The following is an 18,465-nucleotide window of genomic DNA, read 5'->3' as shown; positions in this document are numbered from 1 at the left end:
ATTAAAATGCAAATCAATTTATAACATTTTTGACATGCATTTTTCTGGATTTTTTTGTTGTTATTCTGTCTCTCACTGTTCAAATAAACCTACCATTAAAATTATAGACTGATAATTTATTTGTCAGTGGGCAAACGTACAAAATCAGCAGGGGATCAAATACTTTTTTCCCTCACTGTATATAATGAGCAAAAATATAAACGCAACATGCAACAATTTCAAAGATTTTACTGAGTTACAGTTCATATAAGGAAATTGGTCAATTTAAATAAATTCATTAGGCCCTAATCTATGGATTTCACATGACCGGGAATACAGATATTGTTGGCAAACTTAATTGAGCAAACAGTATTATTGGCCCCAGCAGAGCATTGGCCATATCCCCGGCGAGTGTGCATATTTACTGTCTTTATCATTGGGTCAGTGCCACTTGATAGTCGTATAAAAAAATCTTCTGCTAATCTCTCCAGTCACACAAAGTGTAGTAGAATTACATAAAATGTTTTTATAAAAGGCCACATTTTTCCCGTGCAAAGGAAGAAACATACACTATCTGATATAGCCTAGCCTACTCCACCATCTGCTGCATTATTTGCGAATAGTGATTGAGTTATGTTTATTAGTCTAAATTATGACTTTCCAATTTACTAATCACATTAGGAATAATCAGCTATTTTACATAAGTTTGCAAATGTGATGATGCATGGAATCATGGCTACCCGGACTATTTGCACTGCCCCCCCCACCCCCACCCCATCTTTTTACGCTGCTGCTACTCTGTTAATTATTTATGCATAGTCACTTTAACTCTACCCACATGTACATATTACCTCAACTAGCCGGTGCCCCCGCACATTGACTCTGCCCCAGTACCCCCCTGTATATAGCCTCCCTACTGTTATTTTATTTTACTTCTGCTCATTTTTTTCTCAACACTTTTTTGTTGTTTTATTTGACCTTTTTATAAAAAAATTAATGCACTGTTGGTTAAGGGCTGTAAGTAAGCATTTCACTGTAATGTCTACACCTGTTGTATTCGGCGCACGTGGCCAATAAAATTTGATTTGATGCTTTACAGTTTTTATGGTGAAAATTTGCTTCCCCAAACTTGAGACTCGCATGCCGCCTATGAGCAAGACAGTTAGGCCTAAATGCACTAATGTTGTTCCTTTGCTAATGTTGTGCCCCCCCCATCGGCTGTCGCTTATGTCGATGACACGCCAATCACCGACACCTGAAATTCCATGACCGTGACAGCTCTACACACACTCCATCTGTTACCACAGGAGTGGGCTGAGTGAACAGGTGCCATCTAGGAGGACACAAGCAACCATCACACACAGGCCTACATTGTCAGTAGATGTCTTTGGGGCTTTTGAGCTGAACATTTTAACGGGGTATGTTAATAGAAATGATATTTTGACTGATGTTCTATCTGCTGACCTGATCTTTGTTTCACTTGGACTAGTTGATGTTCTCTTGCCCTGTCTATCCTGCTATCCAATACACCTGCACTTCTGTGTTCCCTGTGCCTAATGATAACAGACACTCAGCTGAGGTCTGCACACACACACAGGACTTAGGCCAGGCCTAAGTACTCATCTGGACACACTCACAGATATGCACTCTGGCTTATAAACATGGCCTAGGCCTATAGGCTTAATCTCTAGACAAATGCAGACTCATTTGCTCATACACACCTAAGTGTAAGTTCTGCCCAGTACATGTCGGTGTCAGTCACGGACCCAGTTGAGGGCTTTCCCCTGGCAGACAGAATGGCAGCGCCAAGTGCCCATTGGCTCCTCGGTTTATTTTCTTAACCATGGAGAGCGGCCCACATCGACCCGGTCCATCCCTTCTACAGGCTGCCCCGGGATCCAAAATCATTAAAACTTCCAAATAAAAACATGGTCACATGTGTACACACACCCTTTCAGCACCCAACCCTTAAATAACTCCGATATTGTACATGGTGATACACACACACACACACACACACACACACACAGTTTCACCACTCGCCTGCCCTCTTAAATACCACCTTAAGCCCAGATGCCATCTTAAAGCTTGATTAATATAAACATGACTTCAGTCTATGAATGCACATTTATTCACTGACATTCTGAACCCTGTTATGTAACCATTAAGCTAATAAACCATGGAAAGGTCTAGTACATGTTTAATAAACCATTACTAAAAGGCTGAGAGAAGGCCTGGTTTGTCCAACCTGTCGCTACCCATTCACTCCCAATAGACCGATAATATCCACCTGTTATGGGAGGCTTGGGTTCAGGTTGAGGTTCCCTCCCGCTCCCCTCGTGCCAGGGTTAAGTTGGCACACATCAATGTTCCTTAAATCAGAGTGTTTTATAAAAACGGACATGTTGGTGACTGGATGCCTGGTTGTAAGACTTATTGTGAAGGAGAAATTATACAGCTGCTACCTCACAGTCCAACCAAGCTAGTGCATGAGTTAAAGAACAAACTGAATGTGCAAGACATTCAGACAACCTTGGAGTTAAATGGAAGAGTGTTATTGATCCTCAAGAGTAGATACTGGTAGATGGTTGGGATTATGACCTGGCCTACACTTTGGGGGATAGGGGTTTTGGGGTGTAGGTGGCTACTTGTAGGTGCCATGGTCAAGATTATGCCCTACTGTGGTCACTGTCTAGGGAGGATGGATGGGTTTGTTCCCTCTGTCAGTTTTCTGCTCAGCTCCTCACCAAATGGAACAAAGCTGTCATCACCTTCCCTTAACCTCTACTCTGTTAGAAAATGGCTCAGTTACCTCTTTCTCAGCAGGAGAGTCCTTCACCTCTCTCTTTTATTTCTCTCTTTCTCAGTTTTCTGCTTTTATAGAGCGCTAGTAAACGCGTCAGACATATTGGAACAGATGTGCAGTAGAGCACCTGTTTGGAGCAGAAGTTCTAGAACCCAACAGTCTTGGTTACAGCTGCAGTTCTAGAACCCAACATCACCTTTGGTTCCAACAGAAGGAGTTTCTAGAACCCAACAACACGTTTTGTTCCAGGAGCAGGAGTTCTAGAACCCAACAACCCCTTTGGTTCCAGGAGCAGAAGTTCTAGAACCCAACAGCACATTTGGTTCCAGGAGCAGGAGTTCTAGAACCCAACAACACTTTTGGTTCCAGGAGCAGAAGTTCTAGAACCCAACAAAACATTTGATTCCAAAATCAGTAGTTCTAGAACCCAACAACACATTTGGTTCCAAGGGCAGAATTTCTAGAACCCAACAGGCTTTGTTCCAGGAGCTCTATTATCCACAACCAACACAACAAAGGGAAAATAATGACTCTCCCAACTCTACCATTATTCTTGCTTGTTTAGTAAACATCATCCTGCATGGCTTGTTTACATGACATTGTTGGAATCAACTTCAAATTAGGCATAGTTTCTGTGCCATAGACCTAGCACAATATAGATTACATCAGAACTTGTTACAACTGACGCCAAGAACTTGTTATCTTAAGGTTTTCTACTGATCGTAAAACACTTATATTAGTGACATGAGTCCGAGTTACGTTTCAGACAGCCAACCATTACCACAGAGATCAAAGCCTTAAAGCTCAGCACTGCTTTACACACTGTGGCCTACTGAGTCAGCTCTGATGGGAAAACACAGCAAAGGAATTAGCTGAACCCTATTGACCCTTATGGAGTCATATGTTGATTAGTAGGGGAGCTGTTTATGCCTATTGATGTGGTTAATCATTCGGATCCAGGGGAGTCTCAGGTTGGGTCTATGCCTTGACTTCAGTCCTTGAATTACTAAAGCTATGTTCACTCATGTTAGCTGACAAGTTAGTATTCAGCGGCCCTCAGAGAAGTAAGGTTTTATGGAGTCTTGGGGTGAGGCAGTTTTCAAAGATATTAAGTTTTACAATATCCTGTTCATGAGCAATAAAGTTTTTCCAAATATTTAACATTAAGCATTGGGTTTGCAACTGTGATAGCTGTTTACGTCTAATGACACGCCCACCAGATAATTTAAAACCTTTTTTAACATCCCCTTCACTTCCCATCCATCTTCTGATGCGTTTGTTTTTGAGCTGCTGTCAGAAAGTGTTCAATATTTCGGTTGGCCAACCTCGCCCCCCTCCCTTCATAGCCACTGATAGCTCTACTCCACCATATCCCCCTCACCTGTCCAATTCTTTCAAATCAGTGTGCATGAAGGAAAGGTGATGAGGAAGGGAGCTATTGGGATACAGTCCAGGAATTGTCTATGGTGAATGTTGTGAACCTCCTTCTACCTTTTTGAAACAGTACGAGAGAAAATCACAATTCATGGGAATTAAATGCACAAGAGGTTTGCTGTGTTTTTATTTATTTTACCTTTATTTAACTAGGCAAGTCAGTTAAGAACAAATTCTTATTTACAATGACGACGCGCTGGGCCAATTGTGCGCCGCCCTATGGGACTCCCAATCACGGCCGGTTGTGATACAGCCTGGAATCGAACCAGGGGGTCTGAGATGCAGTGCCTTAGACCACTGCGCCACTCGGGAGCCCACAAAGTGTAGGTTTTACTAGTCTCATACTGCTAGATGATAATTTGCTACAGTGGTTAGACATTCTATAGGCTTTTTACCGCTTATGAAACAGTTCTTTCTTTGTGGGGTTTGTCTCTGTTTCTTGTCTTCAGAGCGTTCCAACCACTGACCTCTGGTGTTCCACACATGTATGGCTAGTGCTACGCTCTCACATACTCATATGACTGATGCAGATGAAACTTCCTGTCAGCTTAATGTGCGTTATTTATTGTTATTATTTTGGCAAAACTGCCCTCTCAGTGGGTCAAATCTTTTTACAATTTTAGTGGTTATTTTCTTGGCTGGGTGTAGTCTCTTGGCTTTAAACAGACCTAAAACCACTCTTTCAGACTGTAGAAATACAGTATATAAGCCTGTCAACCATAACACTGGAACATGGACTCTAGTGTGGAAAGAAAAGCAGAGTCCATTTGAAGGTCATTGTGATGTAATGAAATGTGGTTTACATTTTGGACCGAGGATATAAGATGGGGTTTGAGTCCTCTCCTGCAAAATAAAGACTGACTGAGCTTAGTACAATCTCTGGATAGGGGAAGCATGTGAAAGTCCACTGGTGTGTGTGTCTTTGTGTGTGTGTGTGTGTGTGTGTGTGTGTGTGTGTTGTTTGCAAGCTCACATGTGAGACAGATTTGTGTATGTCTGTGAGATGGATACAGTCTGCTTGCAAGGTAGAGTCAGATTTGCAGTTTGCGCAAATCACATTCACTCACACACGTTTGCCGTCCATCCACAGCTATCAGATTGTATATTCTTCTGGCATTGCATCAGAGTGCTACAGAGATGATTGATAGAGAGAGGATGGAGTGATCTTAAACATCAGACACACTATCTGTCAGGGGGAAAGAGAGAGCTCAGAGATGCGCTTTGGCCCTCATAGACACATAGATATCACATGCAACCGCTCTGACATCACAGGTCAATGGTTATATGACTCTGTACCTCTGCGTTGTGAAAACCCAAGGCTAACTATCCTGGATGTTACATCACGAGAGAGGGCAAAAGAACCAGCTGGGTAATGACGGTACACACACACACACACACACACACACACACACACACACTTTGTGCACTTAAGTGTGTGTGTGTTGTATAACTGCCGATATGTCTTACTTAAAAAATACAAGTAAATCAAATGTATTTGTCAAATGCTTTCGTAATCAACAGGTGTGGTAGACTAACAGTGAAATGCTGACTGACGGGCCCTTCCCAACAATGCAGAGAGAAAAAAAGAGAAACTATAGAAAAATAATAACATGAGGAAAAATACACAATGAGTAACGATAACTATATACATGGTGTACCATCACAGTCGATGTGCAGTACTGGTACCCCGTGTATATAGGCAAGTTATCGTTACTCATTGTGTCATTGGGGTGTTTCTTATTCAGTATGAATCATTGGGGTGTTTTGACACTTGCCTGAATTAAAGTGCTTGCTCCAGGTCATTACTATCTCTCTGAGTTGCAGGTGAGAGCTGATGTGTTGGTCAATCCAATAGGGGGCAGCATTTTGCCTAAGTCTGCTGTGACTACACTAGTGAATAGGGAACTCTTATCATCCACTGTTCTAAATAGAGCGTAGGCTAGTGGTTGATCCATTTCACAGTCTAAAACCTGTGCCCCTCTTTCCTGAACTTGTGTCAATTCCTAACGCCCCATTAAAATGGATTGCTACCCTTTAAACTACATCAATATAGTCAACAAATGTTTTACCCCTTTTCAAATGGGGAGGAAAATGTCTCTTGACCTCATATGAGCTGAAAATCTCTCAACACGTTTCCTCAATCTCAGACATCTTTCACTGACACACTTAAAATGGTTGTTTACTTTGTACCTGTAGGAGGCTAAATTCACTATTGATTTAACAATAACGGATGTTCAATAGTGTCTTAAGGAGGAAGAAAGAACAGGCCTCAGTGTCATCAATATATCATCTGGACTGCAAAATAGGCCAGTTCTACTTGACCTGGGATGAAGTATAGATTTTTAACCACTTCAAATTGATTAAAAGGTCTGCTAGAATTTCGGAAACACGGAAACATGTTGTTTTGCTGACCTGAAAGGTCAAAGTGAACATAAAACATGATGAAAAAAGAGATGAGAAATGTAGTCTGGTCAAAATGGGCCTGAGGTGATATCATAGTGCTCAGTGGTACTGTAGCCTTCATAACCATCCCTGGACTTAGCTAAGCTACTGACATACCGGTAGCCAGTTTACCTGGCAGCTGTGTGGACATGTAGTCTAGCCAGGAGAGTGGAAGACAGAAAGAGGCTTTAAAAGGAATTGTGTTGATGAGTTAGGCTTTATACACCTCTTTTGCAGGTGCTTAGGTTGATTTATATTGTATTAGGAGGTTACTCACCTCGTCCACTACTAATGGATGTGGAAGTTACGCATACACTATCGCAAGTGAGATTAATCGTGTTGAAATTGCGCACACACACAGGGGTTGATGCTATCCTGCAGGGCTGAGTGGTATCTTTAATCAGACTAATAGTTAGCCCTGTTAGTGATTTAAGAGCTTTACTCAGGGCACTTAGGCCTATCTGCCCTGCAGGGATAATCACCCAGGGAGTGTGTGTGTGTGCACGTGTTTTTGGTGTGTGTGTGCGCGTGTTTTTGGTGTGTGTGCGTGCGCGCGCATTTTTGGTGTGTGTGTGCGCATGTGTTTTTGGTGTGCGTGTGTTTTTGGTGTGTGCGTGCGCGTGTTTTTGGTGTATGTGTGTGTGTGTGTGTGTGTGTGCGCACGTGTTTTTGGTGCATGCGTGTGTGTGTATTTTCAAGAGTCCGCCTGGTTTTTACTCAAAACCAGTCCATGATTTGATCATGACTTCACAACATCAATAGGGTATGTTGGACTTCAGAGACAGTGTCAGTGGTGTGTCAGTGAATAACATGGTGCCTGTCTGAGGCAGAAATCAGCTGAAACCAATCTATTGATCATCTCCTAAACAAATCAACTTTATTGATTCCCATTTAAACCAGACATCTCAATTGATCCCTGTCTCTCCCTCCTGTGAACTCATTCACCTGTTAGCCTTTTCTGTGACAAGATCAGCCTCTAACCATCTGGTCTGACCAGGAAGGATCAGGGGTTAGGGCAATGAGGGCTTTAATGTGGTCCCGTGTGGCACAGTTGGTAGAGAATGGCTCTTGCAACGCCAGGGCTCCCACGGGGGACCAGTATGAAAAAAGTATGAAAATGTATGCACTGGATAAGAGCATATGCTAAATGACTAAAATGTAAATGTTGTGGGTAATTTTCCCTACCCCTCAACTCTGTGTAGGATATTGTCTGGAATGAACTTGGGCAATGTGTGTGTGTCTCTCTTCCCCGTCCACTAACTCTGCTCTCCCATTATTTTTCTCATGTTCTCCTTCACATCATCTCTCTCTCTCTCTCTCTCTCTCTCTCTCTCTCTCTCTCTCTCCTCTCTCTCTCTCTCTCTCTCTCTCTCTCTCTCTCTCTCTCTCTCTCTCTCTCTCTCTCTCTCTCTCTCTCTCTCTCTCTCTCTCTCTCTCTCTCTCTCTCTCTCTCTCTCTCTCTCTCTCTCTCTCTCTCTCTCTCTCTCTCTCTCTCTCTCTCTCTCTCTCTCTCTCTCTCTCTCTCTCTCTCTCTCGTTGTTGGGGTCAGAATGTGGTCCTGGGTGTAAAATAGACCCTCTAATCTTGTGTTATGAGGTTCTTTAGGGCTCTAAGCCCCCCTGTGTCCCAATAAGCAACATGACATGACGGAGAGGGATGGGAATGTGTCAGCCAATTATCACCCCCCTCTGACCTTTTCACCTTTCCAGCCTGGACCGACCTGTGTGTGTTTGGTAGGACTGGCCTAGAAGTGTGTGCGCGTCCGTGCGGTGTGTGTGTGTGTAGCGGGACGGGCCCAGATGTGTGAAAGTCGTTGGTCCCAAAATGGCAGTGACTTTTAGGAGCGACCTCTGTGTGATGCATCATTGGGGGTATTTTTACTGTTCACACGTCACTCTGTGTAAATGAGAGATTTAATGTGCCCAATGCCCATCAGTACTTTTGGCGAGAACACAGGCATACATACAGTTGAAGTCGGAAGTTTACATACACTTAGGTTGGTCATTAAAACTTGTTTTTCAACCACTGCACAAATTTCTTTCAACCACTGCAGTAATTTTTCCAACAATTGTTTACAGACAGATTATTTCACTTATAATTCACTGTATCACAATTCCAGTGGGTCAGTAAGTTGACTGTGCCTTTAAACAGCTTGGAAAATTCCAGAAAATGATGTCATAGCTTTAGAAGCTTCTGATAGGCAAATTGACATCATTCGACTCAATTGGAGGTGTACCTGTGGATGTATTTCAAGGCCTACCTTCAAACTCAGTGCCTCTTTGCTTGACATCATGGGAAAATGAAAAGAAATCAGCCAAGAACTCCACAAGTCTGGTTCATCCTTGGGAGCAATTTCCAAACGCCTGAAGGTACCACGTTCATCTGTACAAACAATAGTACGCAAGTATAAACACCATGGGACCACGCAGCCGTCATACCACTCAGGAAGGAGATGCGTTCTGTCTCCTAGAGATGAACGTACTTTGGAGCGAAAAGTGCAAATCAATCCCAGAACAACAGCAAAGGACCTTGTGAAGATGCTGGAGGAAACAGGTACAAAAGTATCTATATCCACAGTAAAACTAGTCCTATATCGACGTAACCTGAAAAAGGCCGCTCAGCAAGGAAGAAGCCACTGCTCCAAAACCGCCATAAAAAAGCCAGACTACGGTTTGCAACTGCACATGGGGACAAAGATCGTACTTTTTGGAGAAATGTCCTCTGGTCTGATGAAACAAAAATAGAACTGTTTGGCCATAAGGACCATCGTTATGTTTGGAGGAAAAAGGAGGCTGCTTGCAAGCCGCAGAACACCATCCCAACTGTGAAGCACGGGGGTGGCAGCATCATGCTGTGGGGGTGCTTTGCTGCAGGAGGGACTGGTGCACTTCACAAAATAGATGGCATAATGAGGAAGGAAAATTATGTGGATATATTGAAGCAACATCTCAAGACATCAGTCAGGAAGTTAAAGCTTGGTCGCAAATGGGTCTTCCAAATGGACAATGACCCCAAGCATACTTCCAAAGTTGTGGCAAAATGGCTTAAGGACAACAAAGTCAAGGTATTGGAGTGGCCATCACAAAGCCCTGACCTCAATCCTATAGAAAATTTGAGGGAAGAACTGAATAGGCATGTGCGAGCAAGGAGGCCTACAAACCTGACTCAGTTACACCAGCTCTGTAAGGAGGAATGGGCCAAAATTCACCCAATTTATTGTGGGAAGCTTGTGGAAGGCTACCCGAAACGTTTGACCCAAGTTAAACAATTTAAAAGCAATGCTACCAAATACTAATTGAGTGTATGTAAACTTCTGACCCACTGGGAATGTGATGAAAGAAATAAAAGCTGAAATAAATCATTCCCTCTACTATTATTCTGACATTTCACATCCTTAAAATAAAGTGGTGATCCTAACTGACCTAAGACAGGGAATTTTTATTAGGATTAAATGTCAGGAATTGTGAAAAACTGAGTTTAAATGTATTTGGCTAAGGTGTATGTAAACTTCCGACTTCAACTGTACACATAGCCTAGCAGTGTTTCCCCTAGCTTGTTTCTCCCTTGGTGGGGCACAAAAGGCCTCCGAAGCAATAGTCTGAAGAAACAGGTTTGCTTTTTATGGCAATGTTGGTCTTTTTGTGAGCTGTTATGTACACCTAGGCTATATTTTGATCTTTATTAGCATATTTACATACTAGGCTACAGTAGTTGTGTAGCTATAGTGTGTACTGCATGTATTCCACCTCTTTAAGGAACACCTGGGATAGGATAAAGTAATTATTCTAACCCCCCCTTACCCCACCCCCCCAAAAAAAAAACAATATTTTAAAAAATGTCTGGATAAGAGCGTCTGCTAAATGACGTAAATGTAATTTGATCATTGATAGCATCCTCGCTAGTGGCTTTAAATCTGATTAGCTTTAGCAGTCCAGCTGCTCTGAGGGGGTTTTGTGCTAGCATTAGCATAGTGTGTTCTAGCATTAGAATGTTGTATTAATAGAGATCTTTTCCTAGAGTCACCGCCAGATATTCTGGAGGGAAATTTGATCCCTCCGCTGTTCCATGGGGGGGAAAATGTATCCTTTGCACCCGAGGCCCTCAGTTACCCTACTGAACATACTACACACACACATTCACACACGCACACATTAAAACATGCAAACACACATACAGACACACACCTAGAGATGGTCACGGTTATTCGAAGATTCAAATATTCGAACGGACATTAGTATTCAAATATTTGCAAGAGCATTCATAATACATTTTGGGGATCATAGGCCTATTTTAACAATGAAAAGGCTTTGATTGAATTAAATACAATTATGTGACATTTGCACACATGACATTTGGACATTCTTAATTCAATAAAACAACAAACTTTTGAATGTAGTGTTTATGACGTGCGCCCCATAAAAAGACATACGGTAGTAGCCTACACGGGTTTCACGCGTTTATTGTTATTGTCGTGGCACTGTCTACAGTCAGTGGCTCCATGTGTAGCCAGCAACATGGGAGATCTTTAATCAATGCAAAATGGAATTAAAATTACAGAATTAAGTTAGTTAAATGAGGAGTAGGCTACAAATACGAGCAACCATCAGGTAGGCTGTTTCATCTGAATGGAGTTGTTGTAGACAAGGACGGGAAGGCAGCAAAATAGCCATCATTTGAGCCTAGGTAGCGAGCTAGCTAGCTGGCTAACATAGCGGGCTATCTTAGCTAGCTTTTTTACATCGATTTGATGCTGTCAAGACAGGCACTACCAGATGGAATGATAGATAACCTATGGCATCTACACATTTTGTCTTACTAATGTGAGTCTGTATGGCTACTCTCTCTCTCTCTCCCTCCTGTGTCAAACTCACCGGCCCCTGTGTCAAACTCACCAGCCCCTGTGTCAAACTCACCGGCCCCTGTGGTCACTGATGCAAGCAAGCAGAGTGGACGTCTTCCCCCAAATTTTGACTATCCGGATATCAGAAAAAATGACATGTTATTTGAATAATTAGACCCCCACTGTTTTAGTGTTTGGTTTGTTAAGGTAAACATGACCTCCTCATAATCCTAAAATCAGTCAGACACTTGACAGGTTGTCAGGGTGGTCTTTGTGGTTTAAAGCGATTAAAGTTTAGGTTTAAGCCCCCCATCTGTCTCTCAGCACTCATTAGTCATACAGTTCTTGGCTCATCATTTATCCTACATTCCCTTGGCGCACAAATAGTCTGGGTTGTTGATAAAGTCAACCAGGGACTGGTGTTTGGTGAGTCAGCACCCGACTGTACAGAAGAATGGGCATTATTTCAGTTTCACACAGTCAGTCACACACTCAGACCCTCACACATCTAGACTGTCTCAGAAGTATGAAGTCAGTCAAACTGAGAATAAAACAGCAGCTAAAACTGGCTCATCCAAACCAGCCCAGAGCAACCACAGAACTAGAAGGAGGTTCTATTTCTAAGAGAGAAACTCTGTCTACAAAGCAAGTGTTCACACAGCCAGACCAGTAGACCGACCGACAGACAAACAGACCAGTTAACCCAGGTTAACAGACAGACAGACAGACCGGTTGACAGACTGACTGACAGACAGACAGACCAGTTGACTGACTGACAGACAGACAGACCAGTTGACTGACTGACTGACAGACAGACAGACCAGTTGACTGACTGACTGACAGACAGACCAGTTGACTGACTGACTGACAGACAGACCAGTTGACTGACTGACTGACAGACAGACCAGTTGACTGACTGACTGACAGACAGACCAGTTGACTGACTGACTGACAGACAGACCAGTTGACTGACTGACTGACTGACAGACAGACCAGTTGACTGACTGACTGACAGACAGACCAGTTGACTGACTGACTGACAGACAGACCAGTTGACTGACTGACTGACTGACAGACAGACCAGTTGACTGACTGACTGACTGACAGACAGACCAGTTGACTGACTGACTGACTGACAGACAGACCAGTTGACTGACTGACTGACTGACAGACAGACCAGTTGACTGACTGACTGACTGACAGACAGACCAGTTGACTGACTGACTGACAGACAGACCGACCAGTTGACTGACTGACTGACTGACAGACCAGTTGACTGACTGACTGACAGACAGACAGACCAGTTAACAGACAGATGTACCTGCAGGACTGATGGACCAGACAGGTGATTCTGTCAGGACTTGGTTGTGCTGCTCCGTCCGGTACTCCTCCTCCTTTTTCCCCACCTTTATGCTCTCCTCTCCGTTTCTCTTCTCCTTTATTCTCTTTTCTCTCTCTTTTGTGTCCTCACATTTCCTCAAAGAAGTCCAGATAGAAGGCGAGATTGTGAGTGGTTTGGTCCTTAAAGACGGGATGGAGGGGGCCTTAGAGGGGATGGTGGACGGACGGAGAGAGGGAGCGATTGCCCTGACAGATGACTATAAAGAAGGATAGAGTGAAGGGGTGGGGCCAGGCAGGAGTGGATAGGATCAGACCTACCATGCAGAAATGAGTTGGCGATAATTAAATGTAACATGCGCACACACACACCCACCCTCTTTCCTGCTACAACCCCCAGTGCCTAAACCCACAAACCCCTCACCATCTCTCCCCTGGACAGATGGACTGACTGAAAAGTGATGGAGGGAGTAAAAGAGGGACAGATCAAGATAGGGAAGGGAGGGATAGAGAGAGAGATGGAGAGATGGTGGCAGGGAGGAAAAGACAGGGTGACCAAGATGGAGAAATAAGATGGCTGATAACCTTCACACACTCTCCGGTTGGTCCGCAGTTGGTCGACAGTGTGTTGAGTGCAGTTTGTCATTGTGGTATATTGAGCTGCACCTCTGGCTAATGGACGTCATTGTCAGCTATGCTGGACACTCAGAGCATGACACAACCATCCTGCAAAGTGTCCTGTGAGTGTACTAAAAAGATCAGTGGACGCCCATGTGTTACTGCAAATATACTACTGCATTACTCTAAATCAGAGGTCTCTACCATAGCTCACCCATGAGTAGCTCACCAAACAATTCTGAAAGCACATGGAATGTTTCATGTGTTCCATCGCAAACTGTCATTAACAAATCTCACAAGTATCAGGCACAGCAAGCTCCCAGCTACTATCTAATCAACTGAACGTTTACATGATCCCACCCCTGGTTAGCCACTATTGGCTTAAAAAGCCAAACCTAACACAATATCTGCCAATACATTTTCAGCAATATTGCCCCTGTCTGTCTGTGTAGTGGCCCCGTGTAGCTCAGTTGGTAGAGCATGGCGCTTGCAATGCCAGGGTTGTGGGTTTCGATTCCCACCGGGGGCCAGGGGGGCCAGTATGAAAATGTATGCACTCACTAGCTGTAAGTCGCTCTGGATAAGAGCGTCTGCTAAATGACTAAAATGTAAACGTCTATCACTCTGTGTGTAGCCAGTTGATGAGGTAACCGTCTTGTGGGTTGAAAGAAATACTTTCCCCAAAACCTTCTCAATGAAATGTTAACTGCAAAGTAGGCTTACCTGGCAGAAGTATATCATGAGGAAGTTATTACGTTTGCAATCGCAACAAATAATCTGCTCAGACCCCAACCAAGGAGCATCAAAAGTCGTGCTATAAATTCTCAGACAACACAAAAATTCCTTGATGCCCTTCCAGACTCCTTCTGCCTACCCAAGTACGTCAGAGGACAAAAATCAGTTAACCACTTAACTGAGGAACTCAATTTAACCTTGCGCAATACCCTAGATGCAGTTGCACCCCTAAAAACGAAAAACATTTGTCATAAGAAACTAGCTCCCTGGTATACAGAAAATACCCGAGCTTTGAAGCAAGCTTCCAGGAAATTGGAACGGAAATGGCGCCACACCAAACTGGAAGTCTTCCGACTAGCTTGGAAAGACAGTACCGTGCAGTACCGAAGAGCCCTCACTGCTGCTTTCGATCATCCTACTTTTCCAACTTAATCGAGGAAAATAAGAATAATCCAAAATTTCTTTTTGATACTGTTGCAAAGCTAACTAAAAAGCAGCATTCCCCAAGAGAGGATGGCTTTCACTTCAGCAGTAATAAATTCATGAACTTCTTTGAGGAAAAGATCATGACCATTAGAAAGCAAATTACGGACTCCTCTTTGAATCTGCGTATTCCTCCAGGGCTTAGCTGTCCTGGATCTGCACAGCTCTGCGAGGGCCTGGGATCGGGAGAGACACTTAAGTGTTTTAGTACTATATCTCTTGACACAATGATGAAAATAATCATGGCCTCTAAACCTTCAAGCTGCATACTGGATCCTATTCCTACTAAACTGCTGAAGGAGCTGCTTCCTGTGCTTGGCCCTCCTATGTTGAACATAATAAACAGCTCTCTATCCACCGGATGTGTACCAAACTCACTAAAAGTGGCAGTGATAAAGCCTCTCTTGAAAAAGCCAAACCTTGACCCGGAAAATATAAAAAACTATCGGCCTATATCGAATCTTCCATTCCTCTCAAAAATTTTAGAAAAAGCTGTTGCGCAGCAACTCACTGCCTTTCTGAAGACAAACAATGTATACGAAATGCTTCAGTCTGGTTTTAGACCCCATCATAGCACTGAGACTGCACTTGTGAAGGTGGTAAATGACCTTTTAATGGCGTCAGACCGAGGCTCTGCATCTGTCCTCGTGCTACTAGACCTTAGTGCTGCCTTTGACACCATCGATCACCACATTCTTTTGGAGAGACTGGAAACCCAAATTGGTCTACACGGACAAGTTCTGGCCTGGTTTAGATCTTACCTGTCGGAAAGATATCAGTTTGTCTCTGTGAATGGTCTGTCCTCCGACAAATCAACTGTACATTTCGGTGTTCCTCAAGGTTCCGTTTTAGGACCACTATTGTTTTCACTATATATTTTACCTCTTGGGGATGTTATTCGAAAACATAATGTTAACTTTCACTGCTATGCGGATGACACACAGCTGTACATTTCAATGAAACATGGTGAAGCCCCAAAATTGCCCTCGCTAGAAGCCTGTGTTTCAGACATAAGGAAGTGGATGGCTGAAAACTTTTTTACTTTTAAACTCGGACAAAACAGAGATGCTTGTTCTAGGTCCCAAGAAACAAAGAGATCTTCTGTTAAATCTGACAATTCATCTTGATGGTTGTAAAGTCGTCTCAAATAAAACTGTGAAGGACCTCGGCGTTACTCTTGACCCTGATCTCTCTTTTGACGAACATATCAAGACTGTTTCAAGGACAGCTTTTTTTCCATCTACGTAACATTGCAAAAATCAGAAATTTTCTGTCCAAAAATGATGCAGAAAAATTAATCCATGCATTTGTTACTTCTAGGTTAGACTACTGCAATGCTCTATTTTCCGGCTACCGGATAAAGCACTAAATAAACTTCAGTTAGTGCTAAATACGGCTGCTAGAATCCTGACTAGAACCAAGAAATTTGATCATATTACTCCAGTGCTAGCTTCCCTACACTGGCTTCCTGTTAAGGCAAGGGCTGATTTCAAGGTTTTACTGTTAACCTATAAAGCGTTACATGGGCTTGCTCCTACCTATCTTTCCGAGTTGGTCCTGCCGTACATACCAATACGTACGCTACGGTCACAAGACGCAGGCCTCCTAATTGTCCCTAGAATTTCTAAGCAAACAGCGGGAGGCAGGGCTTTCTCCTATAGATCTCCATTTTTATGGAACAGTCTGCCTACCCATGTGAGAGACGCAGACTCGGTCTCAACCTTTAAGTCTTTACTGAAGACTTATCTCTTCAGTAGGTCATATGATTGAGTGTAGTCTGGCCCAGGAGTGTGAAGGTGAACGGAAAGGCTCTGGAGCAACGAACAGCCCTTGCTGTCTCTGCCGGGCCGGTTCCCCTCTCCACTGGGGTTCTCTGCCTCTAACCCTGTTGCAGGGGCTGAGTCACTGGCTTGCTGGTGCTCTTTCATGCCGTCCCTGGGAGGGGTGCGTCACTTGAGTGGGTTGAGTTACTGACGTGATCTTCCTGTCTGGGTTGGCGCCCCCCCTTGGTTTGTGCTGTGGTGGAGACCTCTGTGGGCTATACTCGGCCTTGTCTCAGGATTGTAAGTTGGTGGTTGAGGATATCCCTCTAGTGGTGCGGGGGCTGTGCTTTGGCAGAGTGGGTGGGGTTATATCCTTCCTGTTTGGCCCTGTCCGGGGTTTCTTCGGATGGGGCCACAGTGTCTCCGGACCGCTCCTGTCTCAGCCTCCAGTATTTATGCTGCAGTAGTTTATGTGTCGGGGGCTGGGGTTAGTTGGTTATACCTGGAGTACTTCTCCTGTCTTATCCAGTGTCCTGTGTGAATTTAAGTATGCTCTCTCTAATTCTCTCGTTCTCTCTTTCTCTCTGAGAACCTGAGCCCTAGGACCATACGTCAGGACTACCGGGCATGATGACACCTTGCTGTCCCCAGTCCGCCTGGCCTTGCTGCTATTCCAGTTTCAACTGTTCTGCCTGCGGTTACGAAACCCCTACCTGTCCCAGACCTGCTGTTTTCAACTCTTAATGATCGGCTTGAAAAGCCAACTGAGAGACCTGAGCCCTAGAACCATACGTCGGGACTACCGGCCGTGGTGACTCCTTGCTGTCCCCAGTCCGCCTGGCCTTGCTGCTATTCCAGTTTCAACTGTTCTGCCTGCGGTTATGGAACCCCTACCTGTCCCAGACCTGCTGTTTTCAACTCTTAATGATCGGCTATGAAAAGCCAACTGAGATTTATTCCTGATTATTATTTGACCATGCTTGTCACTTATGAACATTTTTGAACATCTTGGCATGGTTCTGTTATAATCTTCACCCGGCACAGCCAGAAGAGGACTGGCCACCCCTCATAGCCTGGTTCCTCTCTAGGTTTCTTCCTAGGTTTTCGCCTTTCTAGGGAGTTTTTCCTAGCCACCGTGCTTCTACACCTGCATTACTAGCTGTTTGGGGTTTTAGGCTGGGTTTCTGTACAGCACTTCGAGATATTAGCTGATGTAAGAAGGGCTATATAAAATAAAATTGATTGATTGATTGTATACAATTTCTATCTATTCTTTTTTTATTTGCAAACTTTGCCATGAAATGAGCAGCAACAGTACAGAAACATCGCTAGATGCACAATTAAAAGGTCCGATGCGCAATTAAATGGGGAATGACACTCAAAAATCAATTTGTTAGTGGGGACAGGAGGAGCAGGTAGCTGCCTAGTGGTGGATATTCAGCAGCCTGATGGTCTGGGGGTAGAAGCTCTTGCTCAGTCTTCCAGTTTTTGCCATGATGCTCCTGTACTGCCCGCGTCTTAGTGATGGAAGTGGGGAGAACAGGCCGTGACTCGGGTGGCTGGGGTCCCTGATGATCTTCTTGGCCTTCCTGCGACACCTGGTGTTGTAGCTGTCCTGTAGGGCAGGCAGTGTGCACCCAGTGGTGCGTTCGGCTAAGCGTACCATCCTTTGTAGTGCCTTGCGGTCCGCGGTGGTGGAGTTGTCGTACCACGCTGTGATGCAGCCCGACAGTATGCTCTCAATGGTGTTCCTGTAGAACACTGTGAGGCCCCTCTGGGACAAGCCACATCCTGAGGTTGAAGAGTTGCTATCGTGCCTCCTTCACCACGGTGGGTGAAAATACACTGCTCAAAAAAATAAAGGGAACACTAAAATAACACATCCTAGATCTGAATGAATTAAATAATCTTATTAAATACTTTTTTCTTTACATAGTTGAATGTGCTGACAACAAAATCACACAAAAATGATCAATGGAAATCAAATTTATCAACCCATGGAGGTCTGGATTTGGAGTCACCCTCAA

At 43.9% G+C, this 18,465-nt stretch overlaps 2 protein-coding genes across 3 annotated transcripts in view; one reads left to right on the top strand and one right to left on the bottom strand.

The window, feature by feature from the left end:
- Positions 1-13,068, bottom strand: part of LOC121536520 (filamin A-interacting protein 1-like) — a 42,852-nt gene extending 29,784 nt beyond the window's left edge. For both annotated transcript variants that reach the window (XM_041843851.2, XM_041843852.1), the window contains exon 1: positions 12,823-13,068. The gene's annotated coding sequence lies outside the window, so the exon portion shown is untranslated. The remainder of the gene's footprint in view (positions 1-12,822) is intronic.
- The window catches only part of cmss1 (cms1 ribosomal small subunit homolog), a 61,385-nt gene that overhangs the window by 33,717 nt on the left and 9,203 nt on the right, over positions 1-18,465 (top strand). The gene's annotated exons all lie outside the window — the stretch shown is intronic.

Source organism: Coregonus clupeaformis, chromosome 23 (genome assembly GCF_020615455.1).
Source record: "Coregonus clupeaformis isolate EN_2021a chromosome 23, ASM2061545v1, whole genome shotgun sequence".
In the NCBI taxonomy this organism is placed as follows: Eukaryota; Metazoa; Chordata; class Actinopteri; order Salmoniformes; family Salmonidae; genus Coregonus; species Coregonus clupeaformis.
The sequence above is the reverse complement of the archived record's forward strand: the minus strand, read 5'-3'. Positions and strand labels throughout refer to the sequence as shown.